Source organism: Bubalus kerabau, chromosome 10 (genome assembly GCF_029407905.1).
Source record: "Bubalus kerabau isolate K-KA32 ecotype Philippines breed swamp buffalo chromosome 10, PCC_UOA_SB_1v2, whole genome shotgun sequence".
NCBI lineage: Eukaryota > Metazoa > Chordata > Mammalia > Artiodactyla > Bovidae > Bubalus > Bubalus kerabau.
In genome coordinates, this window is record NC_073633.1 from 99,506,945 (window position 1) to 99,517,575 (window position 10,631).

Genomic DNA, 10,631 nt, shown 5'->3' on the forward strand with positions numbered 1-10,631 from the left:
TCAAAAAGCATATCAGAAAAATATAAAAAATTTAAACATTGTGAGAAACAATATATCGCTGTTAGCAATACACTAATGGTGTCCATAAATGGATGAGAAGTTACTGAATAAACCTGGGCAAAGAACATAAACTGATCATTCACTGAAGAAAGGACAGTAACATTTCAGTTGTGCACAGAAATATCCAGATGTCATATGTAGACTAAAAATAGGTAGTCACAATCTGAAAGTAGAGAGTTATTTTATTTGGTGGGAATATTTAGGACTCTGAGCCCGGGAGAGCGTATCAGTGTGTGTGTGTGTGCTAGTTGCTCAGTCGTTTCCGACTCTTTGTGACCCCGTAGACTGTAGCTCGCCAGACTCCTCTGTCCATGGAATTCTCCAGGTAAGAATCCTGGAGTGCATTGCCATTTCCTTCTCCAGGGCATCTTACCAACGCAGGGATCGGACCCAGGGATCAAACCCAGGTCTTCTGAATTAAAGGCAGATTCTTTACCATCTGAGCGAAAACTGCTCCAAGGAGACAGGAGGGAAAGTCAGACTACATACAAGTTTGCAATAGAAGGAACAGGCTGTCAGAATATCAAAGATCAGAAATCAAGTTAAGGGATTTAGCATTCTATTTATGGGAAGATTCAGGCCTCTGTGCTCACTGAATTCATTCCTTTCATATGTAAAATGAAGATCATGGCATCAGTCCCATCATCTCATGGCAAATAGCTGGGGCAATAATGGAAACAGTGACAGACTTTAATCACTGCAGATGGTGACTGCAGCCATGAAAGTAAATGATGCTTGCTCCCTGGAAGAAAAGCTATGGCAAAATTAGACACCGTATTAAAAAGCAGAGATATTACTTTGCCAACAAAGGTCAGTCTAGTCAAAGCTATGGTTTTTCCAGTAGTGATGCTTGGTTGTGAAAGTTGGAGTACAAAGAAAGCCAAGCACCAAATAATTGATGCTTTTGAAGTGTGGTATTGGAGAAGACTCTTGAGAGTCCCTTGGACTGCAAGAAGACCCAATCAGTCCATCCTAAAGGCAATTAGTCCTGAATATTCAATGGCAGTACTTATGCTAAAGCTGACACACCAATACTTTAGCCAACTGATGCAAAGAACTGACTCACTGGAAAAGACTCTGATGCTGGGAAAGATTGAAGTCAGGAGGAGAAGGGGATGACAGAAGATGAGATGGTTAGATGGCATCACTGACTCAATGAACATGAGTTTGAGCAAGCTCCGGGAGTTGATGATGGACAGGGAAGCCTGACGTGCTGCAGGCCATGGGGTCCCAAAGAGTTGGACCAGATTGAGCAACTGAACTGACCTGATATTCACCTGAGCTATCGGGCCAATCCTGTTTCCTTCTTCATCTTACTTCTTGCATTCCCCCAGTTCCTCAGCAATCCTCTGGATCACAGTTATGGGAGCCCTCATTAACATTCAGAGGCCAGAAATCACTGATGGCTGTGAGATTTCTTGTTTATTGATTCCGTAGGAGATATATTCATTTCACACACATATATTTAAAACAATGAAAAATTAATGTTTTACTACTATATTGCTTTCACTCAAATTAATCTTCAAAGTATATAGGTTCAGGACAAATTACAGGGACATAAAACTAACAGTTATAGTGTTTCCTATATGTAATGATCTTATTTACAGTAATCCAAATTGAATGTATTATAAACTTTAGAAAATTTATTTCTTTGCTTTTCAAGATTGTCTGAATGTATTTATATATAAGATAGAATTAGAATTTTAAGTAAGAGCTGATTCTCCAAAGATGTGGATATCATTGATCAGATATTCATGAAAAATTTGAATAAATTCCTAGTTACTTAATGGCAATACACTCCAGTATTCTTGCCTGGAGAATTCCATGGACAGAGAAGTCTGGTGGCTACAGTCCAGTCCATGGGGTTGCAAGAGTCAGACACAAATGGCACTTGGGTTTCACACACACACAGGTAACACATCACCTATCTCTTGGATACTACAGAAAGACAGATTTAGTTTTTGTTGTTGTTGTTAATTTTAGTTGTGCTGAGATACATACTAAGTCAGCAGAAGAGATAACTCAGAGAGGTTATGTAAATAATTAACCTTTGGGAATAACACTTGCGAAGGGAACATACATATCAATAAAAATAATTATCATTTTCTATTCACCTTTAGCCAAAGATTGCAATGGGTAATTTAAAAAACATTTGAAATATTTGCATACTATTCAGAGTGTTACCTTTTCTTGGGTTCTCAGTTTTAATAGACCAAGCCAGCAAAGCTTCAGTATATGAGTAAAAAGAAGCCTTCTCATCAGAAAAATAATATTGGGCTTTATTATTTATTATTATCAGGCTTAAGACAACAAGCTGACTTCATAAGGTGTCGATTTTGTCCTTAAGTGATTAAAGAAATTCACCAACAAAAAGTCTGACATAGATGACAATGTATTACTGTAAGAACAGAAAATCTGTCTGATTTTATTTGTGTGTCAATACAAGGTCTTCACAAAGAGTAAAACAGGAATATAAATGGCAGCTTTTTTTTTTTTGGCTATGAAGCATTCAAGTGAAGTCAAAGTCTCATTTTTTTTTTTGCTACCCTGTGGACTGTAGCCTACCAAGATCCTCTGTCCATGAAATTCTCCAGGCAAGAATACTGGAGTGGGTAGCCATCCCCTTCTTCAAATAGCTCTTTAATTATTCAAATAGCACTTTAACTATTCAGCCTGTTTCAGGCAGTATTGAAATTCCCTTAGATTTTTTTTAATGCTTGCTTTAATTTTTTAATAAGATTCATTTCTTTGTTTACTTTTGGCTGCATTGGGTCATCATTCCAGCATGCAGGGACATCCTGGTTGTGGGGAGCAGGGGCTACTCTGTTGCGGTGCATGGGCTTCTCATTGCAGTGACTTCTCTTGTTTCATCTCATGAACTCTAGGGCACGTGGGTTTCAATATTTATGGTGCACAGGCTTAGTTGCTCCATTACATGTGGAATCTTCCCAGACTAGGGGCCCTGTGTCCCCTACATTGGCAGGTGGACACCCTAATGCTTTTTGTTGTTGTTGTTATTGTTGTCATGCACTTGAATATATGTTAAAAGAGATTATGACGTCTGCATCGTTGAGAAGTTGAGAATAGTCTCCATTCTCCATGACTGAAGAATATCATACCCTTTTATTGCAAGGAGGCAGCCACCAAAGGTCCCTTTTGGGACCTATGGTTTTCTTTTGACATTTTGATAATTTTATATCCAAAGATTTCATAAATCTGTTTTATTTTCATTGCTTTGAGGTATTTAGGGGGAATTGCTATGCTTAGTAGCTCAGTCGTGTCCAACTCTTTGTGACCCCATGGACTGTAGCCCACTAGGCCCCTGTGTCCTTGGTGAGTCTCCAGGCAAGAGTACTGCAGTTGGGTTGCCATGCCCTCCTTCCAGAGATCCTTCCAACCCAGGGGTCGAACCCAAGTTTCCCGCATTGAAGGTGGGTTCTTTGCTGTCTGAGCCACCAAGGAAGCCCATGTTTATTCTAATGTCACAGATTGGTTAAATGATACATTGAAGGAAGGGAGAAAAGTACCCCAACATGCTGATGTTGGTTTTGTTCTCCTTTGCTTTCTTGGGTCTGTCCTCCTCTTCTTCACTTTCCAGGCTCACACCTTGCTATTCTTGCTTCAGGAATAGATAGTGTATTTTGATTAAATATGTAATTCTCTCTTTCAGATATTCTATGTAAGATGGATTGTGCCAGCTTCCCATTTCTCTGGAAACCTGCCTCTTCTCTACCCACCTGTTCTAAATGTGGGCTTCCTGCTAGATCGGTGATTCTTACCAGAAGGCAGACATGATAAGTAAATGGTATATGGAATATTATATGAATAGTACAAGGAGCTTCTTGTCTTATAAATACCACTCCAAACAATTCATCCTTATGTTTTATTGAAATATTCCAATAAGAATAACATGTTATGTGTATATTAATAAAGTGGTAAATAATGATAGAAATTAAAAAACTTTCATTGTCCCCTATATACTACATCTTGGGTGTTGGGTCCAGGTACTTCTCAACTATAGAAATGCTGTCCAGTCTGATAAGACTGTGGGTTTCTATGCTAGACTCTCTTCTTTTCCATCATGGCTCTACAACTTCCTAGAAGTGTCAATATATGCAAATGACTTGAACTCTTTTGAGTTTCTTCATTTGTAAAGTGGGAATGACAATTTAGCTATTCATGACTTAATTGGGGCATTAAATAAGTTAGTGTATGTAAAGCACTTTAAAAAATGCATGATGCAAAATAACCATAAATGTTAATAAATATTTGTGATTCTAACTGACACAACTAGTCTACTTTAAGAATGAGCTGAGAGGCAGAGCCTGTGATTTAATCCTGTATTCTCTCAAATATAAACAGTAGCCAGTAATTCAATTTTCTGTTTTCTATTGTTAGAAAGACAAGATAATGAATATTGTTAAATAAATATAGCTCTGAACAAATTAAGCAATATTTTACTTGAGAGTGTTGCATAGGGGATAGAGAGTTCAATTTCTCTCCCCTATGGGGTTCAGGACATGTTACCCCAAACTATGGCATCTTGGCATATTGAATATTTTAAGCTGAAGCAGTTGAGAAAATTGTGGGAGAAGATGGCCACTGTGTCCTCCTTCTCCCCTCACCTTTCTTTATTGAACAGGTCGCAAAATCCTTCTGAGAGATATGCCCTTCCATCCTTGTTTCCAAAAACAAAGAGAAGCCAATAAGAATCCTAAAAAACAGGGCTTGCTACGTTTCTCCTGGACTTCCCAGGTGCCTTGGTGGTAAAGAATCCACCTGCAAATGCAGGAGACGCAGGTTTAATCCCTGGGTCAGGAAGATCTCCTGCAGTAGGAAGTGGCAATCCACTCCAGTATTCTTGCCTGGAAAATTCCATGGACAGAGGAGCCTAGCAGGCTACAGTCCACAGGTTTGCAGAAAGTCAGACATGACTGAGTATGCACGCACACAATTTTCTGCCCGTTTTCTCCCATATTCCTTAACCTATCCTATTCCTCTGCAACTGTTCACTCTTCATCAAACCTAAACCTGTTTACTTTCATCAAACCTGTGAATAAAAATACACAGGTCTAACTTTTTCCTTGAGTCTTTATTTCCTGTCGAAGTCTCCCTTGTCATGTAAAACTTACAGTAAATAATTTGTGTGCTTTTCTCCTGTTAATCTTTTAGTCAGTTTAATTTTCAGATCCAGCTAGGGATCCTAGGAGAATCTGTTTTCCTTCCCTACATACTCTGTTGAAAAAAATGGTGGGGGAGTTGTTCAGAATTGAGGTGAGCTAGTGGAATAGTACTGGAGGATGTGAGGAAGGTTGACAAGGAGGGTGAATAGACCATCTGTGTTTGGTATTTGGTGTTTATCTAAGCTCCTACTCTGTCCTGGCTTTCTGATCTTTGAGAAAGACATTCCTGAACTGTAACAGGCAGAGAAAGAAAGAAGATTTACATCTCAAAAGAGCACAGACAAAATTTACAATTGCAAGTAAAGTGCTCTAAGAAAAGGGAGTTTAGAAAACTGTAGTGAAGCAGAAACCTATCTAAATTTTAGTGAAGCTAAGGGAAATATTAAAATGCCATCTTTGTCAATACAAAGTACTTTATTACAGATGGTTTATAATATACCAAGATCTCTACTTACCAATAAACATGATGATGATGATGACTTTGAGTGGGCTTCCTTTTCTTCTTAGGTATTTAATTTCAGATCATAGATCAAATGTTACACAATATAAGAAAGGACAGATATTTAGAGATGACCTAGTTCAGTTGCCCCACTTTGTAGTTGAGGAATTAATGATCTGTTGCAAAGATGCTGAGTAAATGCATTCTTGAATAGAAATTTTGACACCAACAAATCATATCTCATGATAGCAGCTCCAAAGGACATCAAAATAAAAATTGTATTATGAAGAAAGCAAGCAAGTGGAATAAGGAACTCGGAGACTTGTGTTGGTGTGGAAAGTGTTATTTGCTCAGTTGTGTCTGACCCTTTGCAACCCCATGCACTGTAGCCTGCCAGGCTTCTCTGTCCATGGGATTCTCCAGCCAAGAATACTGGAGTGGGTAGCCATTCCCTTCTCCACTGGATCTTCCTGAGCCAGGAATGGAACCTGGGTCTCCTGCATTGTAAGCAGATTTTTTACCATCTGAGCCATTAGGGGCTGTCTCTGTGTTGGTGTCATAGTGTTTAAAAATTAGGCTACTCAGAGTTGCTTGGTTGCATTAATGTGTCCAAATTGAGTGACCTTTCAGATTAGTAGAAACTGGTGATCCAGAGGGAAAAGGAGATTTTGTACTCTGGTCTCTTTTCAGTCCTACTGGCAGTCCCTGTTTAGAAAAGCAGGGAGACAAAATTATAGGAATAAATAGCCGACTGCCTTAAATCCATTTAACTTCTTTGCAAAATGGAAAATAAAATTATACAATGTCATTTTTTCCATCAATTATCAGAGAACTGAGGATTCAGGCTGTTGGTTTTACTAAATTAATCACAGTAACTTCTGGGCCAAGAATATGACAATATCATAAATACATGGAATATTTTTGAGACATTAATATGTGAATGCTTTTCCCATGCAGCATTATTTGGCCTTGAATAGACTTTCATCCTTTGTATTTTTTTTTAATATATCTTTTATTCTCACCTGGAATGTTTCCTTCTATGACATGCTATCCAGGTAAACATCAACAGGAAGAAGACCATCATTTGGAGTTTCACTTGGAATTGAGCAAACACAGTCAATCATATTATGCTCACAAAATATCAAAATCATCCAGTGGATCATTACTGCTACTATTTTCATTTCTCATTTGAGGAAACTGAACTTCAGAGATAATAATAATGTATCTATGATCCTTGACACTTCAGTAAATGATGACACTCTGGACCAGCAAGCTATTCAGTCTTCAATCCATCAGAGTTTAATTTGAAACAACACATACCTATTATGTGCCAGAAAGGGTGATTGGAGCTCTGGAACACAGGGGTGATTTTCTGTTGTTATTGCGATACATGTATTCTCCATACTTCATTGTCTCAGCTCATAAGAATTTTTCTAGTTTATTTGTCTTTCTGACTTTCTGATTGTTATCTTGAATGCCAATTATCTGCATGTCCTTTGGTTTTCTCCCTTTGTCATGATCACTGGTATATTGCTTTTTTGATTCCTTTTTGTTTACACAGACTCACATCTGTTCTTGTCCTACCATACTGACCAATGTGTATCCTCCATGTATGTTACTGGTGCCCTCTCCTTACTTGGTCTTAAGGTAATGCTTGATGTGTGTGTTAGCTTGTCTGACTCTTTGTGGCCCCATGGACTGTAGCCCACCAGGCTCCTCTGTCCATGGGATTCTCCAGGCAAGAATACTGGAGTGGGCAGCCTCCTGGAGATCTTCCTGACCTAGGGATAGAACCCAAGTCTCCTGCATTGCAGATGGGTTATACTGTTTTATTAATCAGTACTTACCATTTTGGAAGGATGAAGAATATTCTTACTGCATTTTTCATGTGAGTTTTTGGACATATTCTTCTCTCTGAGATTTTCCTCCATCTTCTTTCTCCTGCTCATAGTCTAGGAGACAGATAAACAGAGTAGTTTGCATTTCCTTACTGAACCATACAACTGATCCTTTTGGCAAGTCTTATTGACGGGACATAGAAGAAAACATTAGCTTAGAAAAGTCAATAGCAGTATGTAACATGAGTCTCAATTTTTCTTTCTTCTTTTAAGGTAATGAGAGTAAATTCAATCCAAATGTGTTCCTGCTGTCTGGTTTGTTTTAGAGAAATTTAAGCAATAATTTGCTACTGTAAGGCTCGCGTTAAACTTTGAAATCGTCAGTTTAGCAATGGTGAGCTGTTATCTTCAGGTTAATTCAGATTTAATTTCAGTGGTTAAAAATACAAAGTAACCCAAATTACCATCTTCCTGGTTCACAGATAATTCTGGGAAAATTGGAGCCTAGATGACAGGAGAACATTTTATCCAAAGTTAATTCAAATTAACAGATTCAATTTCATACGTGTTATGAGCTACCTGAATTTCCAGATGGGGACTGTAACATTTAAGCAGAAATCCCACCCAGAAGTTAGTCTCTCCACTGGCACATAATCTTGGAAAAATCATCTTTCAGAAACACGTCAACACAGGTGCAATGGAGTATAATCAACATAATTTTCCATAACAGACGTGACTTTTCTAGGAATGCAGGAAGAAAAGAAAGGCATTACTGAAGATTTGAGAGGTACTATATTTCAAGCATGTTTATTTTGAATGAGAGCAATATTCGATAATATTGCTATTGGATGAAATCAAATAAATATATTGCTAGACAAGACTAAAGCCAGGAATCCAATGTGCAATAAAGAATGTCAAAAATCACTGAAGTATTTATAAATAGTTCTTAATATATAGTTTCTGGAGAGGTTCCTTTACTTCACTCTTACAGTTATTTTATGACTTAAATATAGCAGCTTTTTAATATTAGAATTGGGGCATACTAAATTTGAAAATATTTCATTATCCTGTAATAATTGAGGCCAGATTTAGGTGACAATAAGAAGAAAAAATATTATTTGCATAAAATATGCAGTATGACTGAGGATTTACATATATATTAAGACATATACCATCATGTACAGACATGATATAAATGTCTATATTTTAGGGTATAATATAAACTATGTTTTTTCTTTAAGATAAATTAGATTACACATTAACCTATAGTGAAACTATAGCACTGGGAAAATTAATAAGATTGCCATTTGAACACCCATTGTGTGCCAATTTCACATGCTTTTCCAAATCAAATTCCAAATTTTGTCATTGACATCCTTGAAGCAACAAGTCATAATTTGAAAATTCTGTCCTTAATCTTACTACTAATCTAGAATTTACTTTTTCAGCCCTTTCCTTCAGTTTGAACATATCATGTAGTATGTTCTTTTCAGTCTGACTCTTTTTTTGTGCATGTCATCAGTTTTACTTTGTAAGAGTTCAGCAGAAAATCAGTAGACCACAGGGCTGTATTTTGCGGAGCTTGTTCTGATCTGTACTATCTAACCTCTAACCTTCTGACCATCAGAAACTCACGTTATTTCAGTTCGTGCATGCTTTGTTTCCCCTTCTGACACCCATATGGTAAACAGGCTAACAGACCAACACGCACTGCAACTCTCATGAGGGGTTTCTGTCTGCGGATTTCCCACAGAATCTTCTAGCATCTTTAATGCATGGATATGAGACAATTTACAGTAGTTGGTTTACAAAGATGACCTTCATATCTATCCTTCTTTCCAGTAGTCCTGCCCTCCTATGCTTTCTTCTTCTTGAATCTGTGCTGCCCCTTGAATTCTGAATCAAGAAAATAGATTGTTGTGATGTTTAGGTTCTCCTGAGGCCAAATCAGAAGAAGCTTTGAGGTTTACAGTTGGACCCCTTTGCATTGTTCTTCTTGGGGTAATCCCTCTTGGAAACCAGTCTCCCTGCGGTGAGCTGCCAAGGACATGCAGAGAGGCCAAGTGCAGGTACTCTGATCAATATTCCTGGCTGAATATCCAGTCGACAGCTATTATTGTCTTCCACCAGCTATGTGACTGAGCCATCTTGGACATCTAGCTCACCCAAGCATCTGACTAACCGTGTAAGAAATCCCAAATGAAAGCTGCCCAGCTGAGTCCAGTGGACCCACATGTCTGTGAGAGATTAAAAATAAATAATTGTATTTAGACAACCCCATGGACTGTAGCCCATGGAGAAGGGAATAGCAAACCCACTTCAGTATTATTGCCTGGAGCATTACATAGACAGAGGAGCCTGGTGGGCTAGAGTCCATGGAGTTACAAAGAGTGGGACATGATTGAGCAACTAACACACAAACACACAATAAAATATCACATTTAGACAATAAAATATCAAGGTGATTGTCTACTAAACAGAAACCATGTAAGGAAAATAATAGTTCTGATATTTATACTATTTTAATTAGCCAAAATCTAACAAACTAATTATATACACTTAACTACTAACACTGTAGTCTATTATTTTCCTTAAAATGGTTATTCAACTAATTCAGAAAATTGTTTCAGTTCTTTTTGCTAGCTTCTTTGTTGACAAGACAGTGAAATCAATAGATCTATAATGATGACGGAGCAAGTACAAAGAATTAAATAAATAAATAAATACTGACAGCAAAGTATTTCATGACCTACTGAATAAATTAGACATATCTGTTCCTAACTGTCAAAATTATACAAAAGTCAGTAAAAGTGATTTAAATTGAGCATGAACCATAATTTATATCAAGTAATGTATTTGTGTGTCTTTAACATATTTGGGCTATTTCCCAGTAAATTTAGTTCAAAGAGCGCTGTTAAATGTCATTTAAATGAACCCTAAGTACACATCCTCCCTATAACTCACGTTATGTCTTCACGCCTCTCACAAGGATACTATTTAAAATCTGTGTGTGTCTGTGCAGGTGCACGCGTGTACGTCCACACCGTTTACACTTTCTGTTCTATTTCTTTCACAACACTTAACCATTTTCTAGAATGACTTATTTCCTAG